The following is a 16,412-nucleotide window of genomic DNA, read 5'->3' as shown; positions in this document are numbered from 1 at the left end:
TATTTGTGTTGACACTGCTTCAAAGAAAAACACAGAAGGCAATATTCTGACATGCTGAAGTGAAATTTAAGCTTACATAAGCAGATTTTCTAATGATTATCTTTAATTTCATTGTGGCTCAGGATGACTTTACTGACCAAAAGCAGCACGCACACACACACACAAATGCTGAGTGAAATCATTGTGATAGTCTTAACAGTCTTAAATGTCAATTTGAAAAATAGGTTACTTCTTCTGAAGCATTCCCCTTTAGAACATAGTGTACTGCAACACTGATGGATGATCAAGTCATACAAGTGGACTTTATGCTTCTCCAAATTAGGAGAAAACACAGAATTTTTTTTTTTTTAATCACTCTCACAGCCATGAAATGCTGCTAGCTATTCAAAATGCAAAATTGGCTACCAAAACCTGAGAGAAGATAATCTTTTTTTTTTCCTACCACCTGCATGGGTAAGAACCACAGGCTTGTGTGGGAACTTCTCCAAATTTCTTTCTCCTTTTCTACATCCTTTTTGTATACAAATAGTTTCTCTAGCTAACCTGTAGAAGAGACATCTGTTACCTTTATGTAAGCCAATGTACATTGGTCTATGTCACCTTTTGTTTTTTCAGTGCCTGCATGCTGCATCAAATCTTTCTAAGTTTCACCCGGGAAGTCTGTTTAGCTGTGTCACTAAGGGCACGTGTGTTGTCCATCCTCAACTTCAGACACTGGCAGCAGGTATCTGGAGCTTACTTATCTATTTACATGCTGAAGAAATGACATGAAACCTCTATAAATTGCCAGTTTTTAAAATACTATCAAGTACAGAAAATTAAGGAAAAAAAAAATGAAGCATCCCTTATATAATCTCAATGCCCTTGTACACCATTCTTCCATTACATTTCCTCTTTCTGTCTCAAGTCAGGGAACAAAAAGGATTAAGTGAAATGTTATAAATTTAAAAAATGTAAGTCTGTGGAGGTCTTAGTAGATGTTTGCAGGATACAGAAACTTACTGTGCTACTACTGGTATTTTAAATGCAATGCTTTTATTTATTTACTTTTGCCATTCAATAATTTTATTTAAAAAATATTACTGGACTGCAAGTCTCTTGGACAGCAAGGAAATTCAACCAGCCAATCCTAAAGGAAATCAGTCTAGAATATTCATTGGAAGGACTGATGCTAAAACTGAAACTCCTATACTTTGGCTACCTCATTCAAAGAACTGACCTACTGGAAAGGTTCTGGGAAAGATTGAAGGCAAGAGGAGAAGGGGATAACAGAGGACGAGATGGTTGGATGACATCACCAACTTGATGGACATTAGTTTGAGTAAGCTCCAGGAGTTGATGACGGACAGGGAAGCCTGGTGTGCTGTAGTGCACGGGATCACAAAGAGTCGGACAGGACTGAGTGACTGAACTGAACTGACTGAATTTTATTTAGTGTGTTTCTTTTATTGAAATGTAGTTGGTTTACAATACTGTGTCAGTTTCAGACATATAGCAAAGTGAGTCAGGTATATAAATATATATGTATGTGTTTGTGTGTGTGTGAGCACACACTAAGTCGCTTCAGTCTAACTCTTTTAGACCCCAAAGGCTGTAGCCCACCAAGCTCTGCTGTCCATGGAATTCTCCAGGCAAGAATACTGGAGTGGGTTGCCATGCTCTCCTCCAGGGGATCTTCCTGATGCAGAGATCAAATTTGTGTCTCTTTTATCTCCTGCATTGGCAAGTGGGTTCTTTACCACTAGCACCACCTGGCAAACTTGTGTGTGTGTATATATTGTTTTTCAAATTATTTTCCCTTATAGGATATTACAAATATAAATATAGATCTCTATGCTATACATTAGAGATCTTGGCTTTTATCTATGTTGTATACAGCAGTATGTATATGTTAACCTCAAACTCCTAATTTATCCCTCCCCATCATTTCCCCTTTGGTAATTATAAGCTTGTTTTCTATGCCTGTGGGTTTAACTCTATTTTGTGTATCAATTCATTTGTATCTTTCTTTTATTTTAATTCTGTTTTGACTGTGTGGATCACAACAAACTGGAAAATTCTTTAACAAATGGGAATATCAGACCATCTTACCTGTATTCTTAGAAACTTGTATGCAGATCAAGAAGCAACAGTTAGAACCAGACATGGAACAATGGATTGATTAAAAATTGGAAAGTAGTACATCAAAGCTGTATACTGCCACCTTGCTTATTTAACTGATATACAGACTAAATCATGCAAAATGCCAGGCTGGATGAAGCACAGTTGGAATCAAATTGCTGGGAAAAATATCAACAACCTCAAATATGCAGCTGACACCACCCTTATGGCAGAAAGTGAAGAGGAACTAAAGTGCCTCTTGACGAAGATGAAAGAGGAGAGTGAAAAAGTGACTTAAAACTTAACATTTAGAAACTAAGATCATGGCATCCAGTCCCATCACTTTACTGCAATTAGATGGGGAAACAATGGAAACAGTGAGCAATTTTATTATCTTGTGTTCCAAAATCACTGTGGATGGCAACTGAAGCCATGAAATTAAAAGATGCTTGCTCCTTGGAAGAAAAGTTATGACAAGCCTAGACAGCATATTACAAAGGAGAGACATCACTTTGCTGACAAAGGTCTGTATAGACAAAGCTATGGTTTTTCATAAAGAATGCTAAGCACCAAAGAATTGATCTTTTGAACTGTGGTGTTGGAGAAGACTCTTGAGAGTCCCTTGGACAGCAAAGCAATCAAATAAGTCAATCCTAAAGAAAATCAACCCTGAATACTCATTGGTAGAACTGATGCTGAAACATTTGGGCACCTGATTCAAAGAGCTGACTCATTGGAAAAGACCCTGATGCTGGGAAAGACTGAAGGCAGAAAGAGAAGAGGATGACAGAGGAAGAGATGTTTGGATGACATCACCGACTCAGTGGACATGAGTTTCAGCAAACTCCTGGAGATATTGGAGAACAGGGAAGCCTGGCGTGCTGTATTCCATGGGATCACAAAGAGTTGGACATGACATAGCAAATGAACAAAACAACAATATAAAGAGAAAACATGTAATGTTTATGCATATCTTTTGAGGAGGGTTTTATCTATATTGTTCATTTAAACAAATATACTTTAAAGAGTAAAGGCATTTCCTTCAAGTGGTTTATAGTATAGAACAGGACATAGACACAATAGTGACATTATAAATTTTTTTTTCTAGTGTTATTGAAATGCAATTGATATTCAGCACTTTATGAATTTAAGATGCATGGCATAATCATTTGAATTGTATGCATCATGAAATGTTTACCACATAAGTTTAGTGAACATCTATGATTAAAGAAATAGAAAAAGTATATTTTCTTGTGATAAAAACTCAGGATTTGCTTTCTTAACTTTTATTTATAACATGCAACAGTGTTAATTGTATTTATCATGCTGTTCATTACATTTCTAGCACTCATTTACCTTCAAATTGGAAGTTTGTACCTTTTGACTGGTTTGTTCAGTCACCTCTTCCCCTGCCATAACCTTTGATACACATATAAATCTGATCTCTTTTTCTAGGATTATATTTGTTGCGTTACTTAAGTTTGTAGTATAACTGACCTAAAATAATATGTTAGTTTCTAGTACACAACATCAATTCAGTCAGTTCAGTTCAGTCGCTCAGTCATGTCCGACTGTTTGCGACTCCATGTAACACAGCACACCAGGCCTCCCTGTCCATCACCAACTCCCGGAGTTCACTCAAACTCATGTCCATCTAGTCGGCGATTCCATCCAGCCATCTCACCCTCTGTTGTCCCCTTCTCCTTCTGCCCCCAATCCCTCCCAGCATGAGTCTTTTCTAATGAGTCAACTCTCTACATTAAGTGGCCAAAGTATAGGAGTTTCAGCTTTAGCATCAATCCCTCCAATGAACACCCAACTGATCTCCTTTAGGATGGACTGGTTGGATCTCTTTTCAGTCTGAGGGACTCTCAAGAGTCTTCTCCAACACCACAGTTCAAAAGCATCAATTCTTTGGCTCTCAGCTTACTTCACAGTCCAACTCTCACATCCATACATGACCACTGGAAAAACCATAGCTTTGACTAGATGGACCTTTGTTGGCAAAGTAATGTCTCTGCTTTTTAACATGCTGTCTAGGTTGGTCATAACTTTCCTTCCAAGGAGTAAGCGTCTTTTAATTTTGTGGCAGCAATTACCATCTGCAGTGATTCGGGAGCTCAAAAAAATAAGGTCTGACACTGTTTCCACTGTTTCCCCATCTATTTCCTATGAAGTGATGGGACCAGATGTCGTGATCTTCGTTTTCTGAATGTTCAGCTTTAAGCCAACTTTTTCACTCTCCTCTTTCACTTTCATCAAGAGGCTTTTTAGTTCCTCTTCACTTTTTGCCATAAGGGTGGTGTCATCTGCATATCTGAGGTTATTGATATTTCTCCTGGCAATCTTGATTCCAGCTTGTGCTTCTTCCAGCCCGGCGTTTTTCATGATGTACTCTGCATATAAGTTAAATAAGCAGGGTGACACAACATAGTGATTCAATATTTCTATGTATTTTATAATGATCACCACAGTAACTCCAGTTACTGATTGTCACTGCAAAAATATATAATTATTGACTATATTCCCAACACTGTAAATTTTATACTCATGACTCATTTATTTGCAACTATAAGTTTGTAACTCTTAATTTCCCTCACCTATTTCTATTTTCTCTCTAAACCCATCCTTCTGGCAACCACCTGTTTGTTCTTTAAATCTGTGACCCATTTCTTTCTATGCTTATTTATTTGCTTTATTTTTTAGATTCCACACAAGTCAAATAATATACTCTTTATATATCTCTGTCTGAACTTATTTCGTTTAACATAATACCCTCTATGTCTTTCCATTTTGTCACTGAGAACATGATTTCATTCATTTTTATAGCTGAGTAAGAAATCATTGTGTATATATATAAATATACACAACATCTTTATTCATTCATCCATTTATTGGCACTTAAGGCCCTTCCATATCTTTATTATTGTAATGAACATAGGGATGCATATATCTTTTTGAATGAGTGTTTTCATTTTCTTCAGATAAATACTCAAGTGGAGTTATAATAATTCTGTTTTTAATGTTTTGAGGATTCTCCATGTTTTCCATAGTGGCTACACCATTTTACATTCCCATCAACCGTGCACAGTAGTTCTCTTTTTGCCACATTATTGCCAACACATTATTTGTTGTCCTTTTGCCATTCTGAAAAGTGTGAGGTAACATTTCATCATGGTTTTAACTTTACATTTCCCTGTTTATTAGTTATGTTGAGTATGTTTTCAAGTCCCTTTTGGCCCTTTCTTTCTTCTTTGGAAAAATGTCTATGTAGATCCTCTGTCCCTTTCTTCAACAGATTATTTACTATTTTTATTTTGAATTGTATGAGTTCTCTATATATTTTGGATAGTAACCTCTAATGGTATGTGTCATTTGTAAATATATTCTCCCATTAATAGGTGACCTTTTTTTTTTTCTTTTCTTTCTTTCTTTCTTTTTTTTTTTTTTTTGACAGTTTCCCTCACTGTGCAAAAGCTTTTTAGTTTGATGTAATCTAATTTGCTTATCTTTGAGAATACGCAGAGAAGGCAGTGGCACCCCATTTCAGTACTCTTGCCTGCAAAATCCCATGGATGGAGGAGCCTGGTAGGCTGCAGTTCATGGGGTCTCTAAGAGTCCAACACGACTGAGCGACTTCGCTTTCAGTTTTCACTTCCATGTATTGGAGAAGGAAATGGCAACCCACTTCAGTGTTCTTGCCTGGAGAATCCCAGGGATGGAGGAGCCTGGTGGGCTGCCGTCTATGCGGTCACACAGAGTCGGACATGACTGAAATGACTTAGCAGCAGCCATAAAATCATTGCTAAGACCAATGTCAAAGAGAATACTGCCTATTTTATTCCAGAAATTTTAGTTTAATGTCTTACATTTAAGTCTTTAATGTATTTTGAGTTTATTTTTGTATATGGTATGAGAAAGCAGCCCAGTTTGATTACTTTGCATGTAGCTGTACCAAACAACATTTATTTAAGAGTCTGCTTTACCTTATTGTATACTCGGCTCCTTTGTCCTAGATTAATTGAGCATATAACTGTGAAATCATTTCTGGGCTCTGTATTCTGGTCCATATTTATCCACGTGTCTGTTTTTGTGCCAGTACCATACTGTTTTGATTACTATAGGTTTGTTTTATAGCTTGAAATCAGATAGCATAATGTATCCAGATTTTGTTCTTTCTCAAAAATTGTTTTGGCTATTTGAAATCTTTTATGTTTCCAACAAATTTCAGAATTATTTGTTCACTTGTGTGAAAAATGTCATTTTTTAAATAGGGATTGCATCAAGTCACAGATTGCTTTAGGTAGTATGATCATTATAACAATATAACTTATTCCAATCCATGAGCATGTTGTCTGTTGTCATCTTTTGTGTGGTCTTCAATTTCTTTCTTGTGTCTTATATGTCTCCAAATACAGATCTTTTACCTCCTTTGTTGGATTTATTCCTCTATATTTTATTATTTTTGCTGCAATTACAATTGTTCTTTTAATTTTTATTTCTGATACTTTGATGTTAGTGTATATACAATACAACAGATTTCTACATATTAATTTTGTGCCCTGGAATTTACCAAATTATTACTTCTAAATATCTTGGTCATATCTTTAGAATTTTATATTTATAGTGTCATGTCACCTACAGTGATATATTTATTTCTTGCTTTCCAATTTGGAGGTCTGTTATTTCTCTTTTTAGTCTGATTGCTGTGGCTACAAATTCTGATATTATGCTGAGTAAAATTGTTGAGAGTAGCCATCCTTGTCTTATTCCTGATATTAGAGGAAATTCTTTCAGCTTTTTACCATTGAATATGACACTTAGCTCAGTTCAGTCACTCAGTTGTGTCTGACTCTTTGCAACCCCATGATTACAGCATGCCAGGCCTCCCTGTCCATCACCAACTCCCAGAGTTCATCCAGACTCACATCCTTCGAGTCAGTGATGCCATCCAGTCATCTCATCCTCTGTCGGCCCCTTCTCCTCCTGCCCCCAATCCCTCCCAGCATCAGAGTCTTTTCCAATGAGTCACCTCTTCGTATGAGGTGGCCAAAGTACTGGAGTTTCAGATTTAGCATCATTCCTTCCAAAGAAATCCCACGGCTGATTTCCTTCAGAATGGACTGGTTGGATCTCCTTGCAGTCCAAGGGACTCTCAAGAGTCTTCTCGAACACCACAGTTCAAACACATCAATTCTTCAGTGCTCAGCCCTATTCACAGTCCAACTCTCACATCCATACATGACCACTGGAAAAACCATAGCCTTGACTAGATGGAACTTAGTCAGCAAAGTAATGTCTCTGCTTTTGAATATGCTATCTAGGTTGGTCATAACTTTTCTTCCAAGGAGTAAGCGTCTTTTAATTTCGTGGCTGCAGTCACCATATACAGTGATTTTGGAGCCCCCCAAAATAAAGTCTGACACTGTTTCCACTGTTTCCCCATCTATTTCCCATGAAGTGATGGGACCAACGCCATGATCTTACTTCTCTAAATGTTGAGCTTTAAGCCAACTTTTTCACTCTCCTCTTCCACTTTCATCAAGAGGCTTTTTAGTTTCTCTTCACTTTCTGCCATAAGGGTGGTGTCATTTGCAATTCTGAAGTTATTGATATTTCTCCCGGCATTCTTGATTCCAGCTTGTGTTTCTTCCAGTCCAGCGTTTCTCATGATGTACTCTGCATATAAGATAAATGAGCAGGGTGACAATATACAGCCATGATGTATTCCTTTTCCTATTTGGAACCAGTCTGTTGTTCCATGTCCAGTTCTAACTGCTGCTTCCTCACCTGCATACATATTTCTTAAGAGGCAGGTCAGGTGGTCTGGTATTCCCATCTCTCTCAGAAATTTCCACAGTTTATTGTGATCCACACAGCCAAAGGCTTTGGCATAGTCAATAAAGCAGAAATAGATGTTTTTCTGGAACTCTCTTGCCTTTTCCATGATCCAGCAGATGTTGGCAATTTGATCTCTGGTTCCTCTGCCTTTTCTAAGACCAGCTTGAACATCAGGAAGTTCACAGTTTACGTATTTCTGAAGCCTGGCTTGGAGAATTTTGAGCATTACTTTACCAGCGTGTGAGGTGAGTACAATTGTGCAGTAGTTTGATCATTCTTTGTCATTGCCTTTCTTTGGGATTGGAATGAAAACTGACACTTTCCAGTCCTGTGGCCACTGCTGAGCTTTCCAAATTTGCTGGCATATTGAGTGCAGCACTCTCACGGCATCATCTTTCAGGATTTGAAAGAGCTCCACTGGAATTCCATCACCTCCACTAGCTTTGTTCATAGTGATGCTTTCTACAGCCCACTTGACTTCACATTCCAGGATGACGGACTCTAGAGGAGTGATCACACCATCGTGATTATCTGGGTCATGAAGATCTTTTTTGTACAGTTCTTCTGTGTATTCTTGCCACCTTTTCTTAATATCGTCTGCTTCTGTTAGGTCCATACCATTTCTGTCTTTCATCAAGCCCATCTTTGCATTAAATATTCCCTTGGATCTCTCATTTTCTTGAAGAGATCTCTAGTCTTTCCCATTCTGTTCTTTTCCTCTATTACTTTGCATTGATCACTGAGGAAGGCTTTCTTATCTCTTCTTGCTATTCTTTGGAACTCTGCATTCAGATGCTTATATCTCTCCTTTTCTCCTTTGTTTTTCACCTCTCTTCTTTCCACAGCTATTTGCAAGGCCTCCCCAGACACCCATTTTGTTTTTTGCATTTCTTTTCCATGGGGATGGTCTTGATCCCTGTCCTGTACAATGTCACGAACCTCAATCCATAGATAGGCACTCTATCTATCAGATCTAGTCCCTTAAATCTATTCCTCACTTCCAGTGTATAATCATAAGAGATTTGATTTAGGTCATATCTGAATGGTCTAGCGGTTTTCCCTACTTTCTTCAATTTAAGTCTGAATTTGGTAATAAGGAGTTCATGATCTGAGCCACAGTCAGCTCCTGGTCTTGTTTTTGTTGACTGTATAGAGCTTCTCCATCTTTGTCTGCAAAGAATATGATCAATCGGATTTCAGTGTTGACCCTCTGGTGATGTCCATGTGCAGAGTCTTCTCTTGTGTTGTTGGAAGAGGGTGTTTGCTATGACCAGTGCATTTTCTTGGCAAAACTATATCAGTCCTTGCCCTGCCTCATTCTGCATTCCAAGGCCAAATTTGCATGTTACTCCAGGTGTTTCTTGACTTCTTACTTTTGCATTCCAGTCCCCTATAATGAAAAGGACATCTTTTTTGGGTGTTAGTTCTACAAGGTCTTTTAGATCTTCATAGAACCGTTCAACTTCAGCTTCTTCAGCATTACTGGTTGGGGCATAGACTTGGATTGTGGTGATATTGAATGGTTTGCCTTGGAAACGAACAGATCATTCTGTCGTTTTTGAGACTGCATCCAAGTACTGAATTTCAGACTCTTTTGCTGACCATGATGGCAACTCCATTTCTTCTGAGGGATTCCTGCCTGCAGTAGTAGATATAATGGTCATCTGAGTTAAATTCACCCATTCCAGTCCAGTTTAGTTTGCTGATTCCTAGAATGTCAATGTTCACTCTTGCCATCTCTTGTTTGGCCACTTCCATTTTGCCTTGATTCATGGACCTGACATTCCAGGTTCCTATGCAATATTGCTCTTTACAGCATCGGACCTTGCTTCTATCACCAGTCACATCCACAGCTGGGTATTGTTTTGCTTTGGCTCCATCCCTTCATTCTTTCTGGAGTTATTTCTCCACTGATCTCCAGTAGTGTGTTGGGCACCTACTGACCTGGGGAGTTCCTCATTCAGTATCCTATCATTTTGCCTTTTCATACTGTTCATGGGGTTCTCAAGGCAAGAATATTGAAGTGGTTTGCCATTACCTCTCCAGTGGACCACATTCTGTCAGACCTTTCCACTGTCAGACCTTTCCACTTTCCACTATCCTCCGCCCATCTTGGTTACCCTGTGGGCATAGCTTAGTTTCATTGAGTTAGACAAGGCTGTGGTCCTAGTGTGATTAGATTGACTAGTTTTCTGTGAGTATGGTTTCAGTGTGTCTGCCCTCTGATGCCCTCTTGCAACACCTACCATCTTACTTGGGTTTCTCTTACCTTGGGCATGGAGTATCTCTTCATGGCTGCTCCAGCAAAGTGCAGCCACTGCTCCTTACCTTGGACGAAGGGTATCTCCTCACCACTGCCTTTCCTGACCTTCAACGTGGGATAGCCTCTCTAGGCCCTTCTGCGCCTGTGCAGCCACCACTACTTGGATATGGGGTTCCTCCTCCCGGTGGCCACCCCTGGCCTCGGGCACAGGGTGGCTCCTCCCTGCCGCCCCAACCTTGGATGCAGGGTAGCTCCTCTCGGCCGCTGCCCCTGGCCTCCGATGTGGGGTAGCTCCTCCTGACCACTGCCCCTGACCTCGGATGTGGGATAGCCCCTCTCAGCCATTCCTGCACTGTCGCAGCCTGGCACTCTCGGCTGCTGCCCCTGACCTCGGACGTGGGGTAACTCCTCTTGACTGCCGCCCTTTGGGCATGGGGTCCTCCTGGCTTCTGCCCCTGACCTCGGACGTGGGGTAGCTTCTTTCAGCCAAGCTTAGTGCACCAGTTGCAGCCGCCCACGCTTAAATTTTTCATTTAGACTTCATTATACTGTTATGTTTCCTCTATACACACTTTATTATCTGTTTTTTATCATAAATATTTGTTAGATTTTGTTGAAAGATTTTCCCACATCTATTGAAATGATTATATTATTTTGTTCTTCAATTTGGTAACATGGTAAGCACATTGATTGACTTAGGGATGTTGAACTATCCTTGTATTCCTGAAATGAATCCAATTTGATTATTTTGTATGATTTTTTAATGATCATTGAATTGGGTTAGCTAATATTTTATAGAGAAGTTTTACATCTACCTTTATCAGAGATATTAGCCTAGAATTTTCTTTATTGTGATATCTTTGGTTTGACATCAGGATGGTGTTCATATCTTACAATGAGTTTGTAAGTATTCCTTCTTTTGCTGTTTTGTTGGCTAATTTAAGAAGGATGGGTGGTAATGCTCCTCTAAATATTTGGTAGCATTTACCTGTTATGTCAATAAACACCTGTGATCTTTATTGAGATTTTTTTTAATTAATGACCCAATTTTATTGGTAATTGGTCTCTTCATATTTACTTACTGATTTAATCTTGGGATAAGGAACATTTATAGGAATTTGTCCATTTCTTCTAGGTTGTCAATCTTATTAGCATATGATTGTTTATAATAATCTTTTATGATCCTTTGTATTTCTGTGATATCAGTTGTAATGTCTCCTTTTTAACTTCTAACTTTATTAATTTTGAACCTCTCCTTTTCTTTTTCTTTTCTTTTCCTTGTTGAGTCTGTCTACAAGTTTTTCAATCTTGCTTCTTTTTTCAAATAACTAGCTCTTGGTTTCATTCATGTTTTTTTTTTCTTTATTTATTTATTTTATTTTTAGTTCTTATGTCATTTATTCCTACTATGATACTTATGAATGTTTTTCCTTCTACTGAGTTTGTTCTTTACAGCATTGGGCTCTACTTCCATCATCAGTCACATCCAAAACAGTGCATTGCTCTCACATCTGCTTTGTCTCTTCAGTGTGATGCTGTAAATAATAGTGTTGTATAGGAATCTGGACTGCTTGGTCCATAAATCAAGCTAAACTGGAAGTGGATAAACAGGAGGTGGCAAAAGTGAGCATCAACATTTTAAGAATTGGTGAAATAAAATGGACTGAAATAGGTGAATTTAATTCAGGTGACCATTTATATGTACTACTGTGGGCAAGAATCACTTAGAAGAAATGCAGTAGCCCTCATAGTCAACAAAAGACTCCAAAAGCAGTACTTTGGTCCAATCTTAAAAATGACAGAATAATCTCTGTACATTTCCAAGGCAGACCATACAATACCACAGTAATCTAAGTCTATGCCTCAACCACTAATGCTGAAGAAGCTGAAGCTGAATTGTTCTATGAAGACCTACAAGATCTTCTAGAACTAACACCAAAAACAGATGTCCTTTTTCATCACAAGGGGCTGGAATGCAAAAGTAGGAAGTTAAGAGGTACCTAGAGTAACAGGCAAGTTTGGCCTTGGAAGTAAAAAATGAAGCAGGGAAAGGCTAACAAAGTTTGCCAAGAGAATACACGAGTCATAGCAAACACCCTCTTCCAACAACACAAGAGATGACTATACACATGGACATGGCCAGATGGTCAGTACAGTAATCAGATTGATAATATTTTTTTGCAGACAAAGATAGATAAGCTCTATACAGTCAGCAAAAACACAACCAGGAGCTAACTGTGGCTGAGATCATGAACTCCTTATTACAAAACTCAAACTTAAATTGTAGAAAGTAGGGAAAACCACTAGACCATTCAGGTATGATCTAAATCAAATACTTAACAATTACTCAGTGAAAGTAACAAATACATTCGAGGCATTAAATCTAATAGGCAGAACTATGGATGGAGGTTCATGACATTGTACAGGAAGCAGTGATTCAGAACATCCCCCCAAAAAATAAATGTATAAAGGCAAAAAGGTTGTCTTAGGAGGCCTTACAAATAGCTGAGAAAAGAAGAGAAGCTAAAGGTAAAGGTGAAAAAGAAAGAAATACCCATCGAATGAAGAGTTCCAAAGAATAGAAAGGAGAGAAAGAAGCCTTCCTCAGTGATCAATGCAAAGAAATAGAGGAAAGCAATATAATGGGAAAGATTAGAGATCTCTTCATGAAAATTAGAGATACCAAGGGAAAACTTCATACAAATATGGGTAAAATAAAGGACTGAAATTGTATGGACCTAACAGAAGAAGAAGATATTAAGAAGAGGTGGCAAGAATACACAGAATACCTATACAAAAAAGATCTTAATGACCCACATAACCGCTGGTTAACCCAGATGGTATGATCACTCACCTAGAGCCAGACATCCTGAAATGTGAAGTCAAGTGGGTGTTAGGAAGCATCACTATGAACAAAGCTAGTGGAGGTGATGGAATTTCAGTTAAGCCATTTCAAATACTAAAAGATGTTGCTGTGAAAGTGCTGCATTAAATATGCCAGCAAATTTGGAAATCTCAGCAGTGACCACAAGACTAGAAAAGGTCAGTTTTCATTCCAATCCCAAAGACGGGTAATGCCAAAGAATGTTTGAACTGCTGCATGCTTGCACTCATTTCACATGCTTGCAAAGTAATGCTCAAAATTCTCCAAGCCAGCCTTCAACAGTACATGAACTGAGAACTTCCAAATATTCAAGCTAGATTTAGAAAAGACAGGGGAACCAGAGATCAAATTGCCAACACATGTTGGATCATACAAAAAGAGAGAGAGTACCAGAAAATATCTACTTCTGTGATATTTGCTACGCCAAAGTCTTTGACTGTGTGGATCACAGCAAACTGTGGAAAATTCTTAGAGACTGAAACACCAGACAACCCTACATGCTTCCTGAGAAGTCTGTGTGCAGATCAAGAAGCAACAGTTAGAACTGGACATGGAACAATGGACTAGTTATAAATTGGGAAAGGAGTGCATCATGGCTGTATAATGTCACCCTGCATATTTAACTTACATGCAGAGTATATCATGCAAAATGCTATACTGGGTGAACCACAAGTTGGAGTCAAGATTGCAGGAGAAATACCAATAATCTCAGATATACAGATGACTCCTTGAAAGCAAAGAACTAAAGAGTCTCTTGATGAAAGTGAAAAAGGAGATGAAAAAGTTGACTTAAAACTCGACATTCAAAACATTAAGGTTATGGCATCCGGTCCTATCACGTCATGGAAAATAGATGAGGAAACAATGGAAACAGTGACAGACTTTGGTCTCTTGGGCTCCAAAATCATTGCTGATGGTGACTGCAGCCATGAAATTAAAAGATGCTACAGCCATACCATCCTGAATGCGCCCGATCTCATCTGATCTCAGAAGCTAATCAGGGTTGGGCCTAACCAGTACATGGATGGGAGGCTGCCTGAGAATATCAGGTACTGTAGGCTTTTCTTTGAGGGCTTTCCTGGTGGCTCAGACAGTAAAGCGTCTGCCTGCAATGCAGGAGACCAGGGTTCAATCCCTGGGTCAGGAAGATCCCCTGGAGAAGGAAATGGCAACCCACCCCAGCACTTTTGCCTGGAAAATGCCATGGACTGAGGAGCCTAGTAGGCTACAGCCCATGGCGTTGCAAACAGTTGGACACGACTGAGCGATTTCCCTTTCTTTTCTTTCTTTGCTCTCTGGAAGAAATGACTAACCTAGATAGCATATTAAAAAGCAGAGACTTTAGTTTGCCAGCAAAGTCCTGTCTAGTCAAAGCTATGGTTTTTACAGTCATGTATAGTTGTGAGAGTTGGACTATAAAGAAGACTGAGCACCAAAGATTTGATGCTTTTGAACTGTGGTGTTGGAGAAGATTGTTGAGTGTCCTTTGGACTGCAAGGAGATTCAACCAGTCAATCCTAAAGAAAGTAAGTCCTGAATATTCATTGGAAGGACTGATGTTGAAGCTAAAACTCCAGTACTGTGGCTACCTGATTCACAGGTAGAAGGATTCTGGGAAAGATTGAAGGCAGGAGGAGAAGGGGACAACAGAAAATTAGATGGTTGGACGGCATCACAGACTCGATGGCCATGGGTTTGAGCAAGCTCAGGAAGTTGGTGATGAACAGGGAAGCCTGAAGTGCTGCACTCCGTGGTGTTGCAAAACTTCAGACATGACTGAGAGACTGAACTGAACTGAACTACTGGGTTTTGTCTGGGTTTTGCTTGTTCTACTTTTTTTTACTTTAATGAAGTATGCAATTAGTTCATTTACTTGCTTTTTTTTATGTCTCCAGAGGCAGAGTTCTATCACCATAAACTTCTCACTTACAACTAATTTGTTGCAACCCATAGATTTTGGGTCATTGTGTTTTTATTTTTCTCCAGATATTTTTTTGGTTTCCTCTTTGATTTCTTCAATGGTCCATTAGTTGTTTTTAGCATGTTGTTTAACCTCCAAATATTTGTGATTTTTGCATTTTTAATGCAAACTGTTAATAAAATAGTTGATTTATAGTCACATAGCAAAGTGATCAGAAAAGATGCTTCCCATGAATTCAGTTTTTTTTGTGTTTATTGATTAATATTTTATGGCCTAGCACCTGATCTTTCCTAGATAATGTTCCATGTACACTTGAAGAGAATATGTATACTGCCACTTTGGATGGAATGCTCTGTTATCATTTAAGTCCATTGGCTCTATGTGTCATTTAAGATCAGTGTTTCCTTATTGATTTGGATGATTTGGCCATTGATGTAAATGAGGGGATAAAGTCCACTATTATTATTGTGTTTGTTTTATGTATTTAGGTGTTTCTATGTAGGGACAATATATATTTACAGTGCTTTATCTTTTTCTTAGATTGATCCCTTGATCATCTTGTTACAGTCTTTGTTTTAATGTCTGTTTTGTCTTATATAAATATTGATACTCCAGCTTTCTTCACTTTCATGGAATACCTTTTCTCATCTCACATGCAGTCTGTGTGTGTTTATATCTGAAGTAAGTCTCTTGGAGGCAGCTTCTGTATGGGTCTTATTTATGTATACATTCAGTCACTCTGTGTCTTTTCTTTGGACCACTTAGTCTATTTACATTTAAGGTAATTATTAATAGTTTTGTACTCATTGCCATTTTGTTAATTGATTTTGGATTATTGTTGAGTAGTTTTTTGGTCCTTTCTTTCCTGTTGATATATTCCCCTGTGATTTGATGACTATCTTTAGAGATATAGTCAAATGTCTTTCTCTATTCCATAGGTATATTTATGACGGATTTTTGGTTTGTGATTACCACTGTTGTTATTGTTCAGTCGCTAAGTCATGTCCAGCTCTTTGTAATCCAATGAACTTCAGCACATCAGGTTTCCCTGCCCTTCACCATCTCCCAGAGTTTGCTCAAACTCATGTCAATTGAGCCAGCAATGCCCTCTAACCATCTCATCCTCTGTCACCTGCTTCTCCTCCTGTCCTCAATCTTTTCCAACATCAGGATCATTTCCAATGAGTCAGCTCTTCACATCAAGTGACCAAAGTATTGGAGTGGTTACCATGAGGTTTATATACACCATCTTATGTATACATGATTATTTTAAGTTGCAGTTCTAAGTTCAAATGCATTTTAACAGCCCACTCCCATTTACAGTTATGACATCATGTTTTACACTTTCTTGCTTGTGTATATCTTAATTATGCACTATGCATATAGATGATATTCCTACTTTG

General features: G+C 38.4%; 1 protein-coding gene and 1 pseudogene across 1 annotated transcript in view; both read left to right on the top strand.

Annotated features, from left to right (window-relative positions):
* Window positions 1–16,412, top strand: part of GRIA4 (glutamate ionotropic receptor AMPA type subunit 4) — a 660,370-nt gene that overhangs the window by 296,737 nt on the left and 347,221 nt on the right. The window lies entirely within an intron of this gene.
* On the top strand, window positions 14,031–14,149 carry LOC128061041 (uncharacterized; annotated as a pseudogene).

This window comes from Budorcas taxicolor, chromosome 15 (genome assembly GCF_023091745.1).
Source record: "Budorcas taxicolor isolate Tak-1 chromosome 15, Takin1.1, whole genome shotgun sequence".
NCBI lineage: Eukaryota > Metazoa > Chordata > Mammalia > Artiodactyla > Bovidae > Budorcas > Budorcas taxicolor.
The sequence above is the reverse complement of the archived record's forward strand: the minus strand, read 5'-3'. Positions and strand labels throughout refer to the sequence as shown.